Genomic DNA, 1,822 nt, shown 5'->3' on the forward strand with positions numbered 1-1,822 from the left:
AGCAAAAATTGCGTCTGGTAGTAAGTNCCGGATTTTCCAAGAGATGGCACTTCAATAAGTTAAATAAAGACAAAATAAAGACACGTGTTTGAGTGAGACCAGAAGATATTGTAAGAAGTTTATTTAAAGATACCACTGACACTGAAAAGTCTGCTTTATCGACCTTGTACTAATTTGGCCGACCTTTCAGCATCCTCTTAAGGTGTAACCGAATATTTCGCATCTGGCGTGGTCGTAGACTCCATTCGACTGTCGGAATTACGCCAACCTACCGTAGCACGGTCCGTGGATCGGTGTGTCGCTCTCACTACTGCCGCTCTGGTGTCCTGTGTGATTCTTCTCAGTCGCCAGTGCCTTTGATTCCCAAGACACAAGGTTGTGCAGGAATGGGCGCCGATATTTCCCGCGATCGCGACGGTAAATGTTTAGGGAAAATAGTTGAATTTTAGAATAACTTATACTTTGTTCGATAAAGCATTTAAGTTTATTAACTATGACCGCTATTTACAGGGTTGCGCGCGTTGCACAATTCAGAGTTTTATTCACGCCCTATTCTCGCGATCCGCGTCAAGCACCGTATCGACGGTGATCACCGACATCACCGTCGATACGGTTAGCGAGACCGATCGTAGTTCAAGCATGGATGAATGAGTGAAGAGGGCGTTGTGAACGAGTTCGATGAGGGTGCGCCAAGCACTGAGATAATGACTCCCGGAAAAGGGAAATAACGTAGTGGGAGATAAGGTATAAAACAGAGGAGCACGAGGTCTCGCTAACCGACGGTGATGTCGGTAATCACCGTATCGACGGTGATAATCGTACGACCGTCCGTTCGTGCCGCCGTGTATGGCTCTATTCCGTCGCATATTCGCTTGTAGGCCCTTTCCACCGTTGATTACTGTTTGATTTTATGTAATTTTACTATTTTAAATGGCATTTTACTTTTTCATCGGTGAACACAATGTTTCACCGTGACAGATTTATTTCACGGTTGAACCTGCCGACGCCTGCTATTTTAAACGGTTGGTAACGGTGAGAAATGCCTTGACATACGCCGTATTGGCTTATAAATTTTATGACGGCTGTACCGTCGAAATCTTAACAAAATTGCCTATAGCGGCCAAGATTATTTTATTAGCGGTGCTTCACCGTTCGAAACAATATACAATAAAAGAAATGTAATTTTATCGGTAATCTACCGTCAAACATAAACAAAATAGAAAGAAATATTAATACAGCCAGTTTTCGCTAATTCGACTTCTACTATGTAGTTGACCTAACCATATGGTGGATGGATCCTATGCTTGAGTCACCTTCTCCTCACTCATTCTCCGTCCGTCGGTTCCTGGCTCCGCCGCTCCAGGGCTGCGTTCAGAAACTACACCTAGCGGGTGATTACTAGGAGTCGGGGTGAGTGAAGTGGTAGGGATAAGTTGCTCTCTCGGGTGGATATATTTCTGAACGACATAGGTACGTTCCACGTAACGCGCTAAACGAGAATGGATTGAAATAGATTTTTTTAAAATTTATTTCAAAGTTTACGAATGCATACTTCTGAAAATTTTAATCCATTTCAATACCCAATGCCTTTGTATTTATTTATAAGAATTGCATAAAGCACATTTTCTATGCCATTTAATACAAAAAATTCAGCTTTAAAAAGTAAATCGTGAATACTGGTTAATTCAAAATTCTAGATAGAAAATACAATTTTTTCAATCTAATTAAATTCAAAAAAAATTTTTCCGTAAAAATAGATCATGAATGTTATTCAATTAAAAATTATGACTAGGAAATGCATTGTTTCAACCCATGTAAATCC

Source organism: Wasmannia auropunctata, unplaced genomic scaffold (genome assembly GCF_000956235.1).
Source record: "Wasmannia auropunctata unplaced genomic scaffold, wasmannia.A_1.0 LD287948.1, whole genome shotgun sequence".
Lineage (NCBI taxonomy): Eukaryota > Metazoa > Arthropoda > Insecta > Hymenoptera > Formicidae > Wasmannia > Wasmannia auropunctata.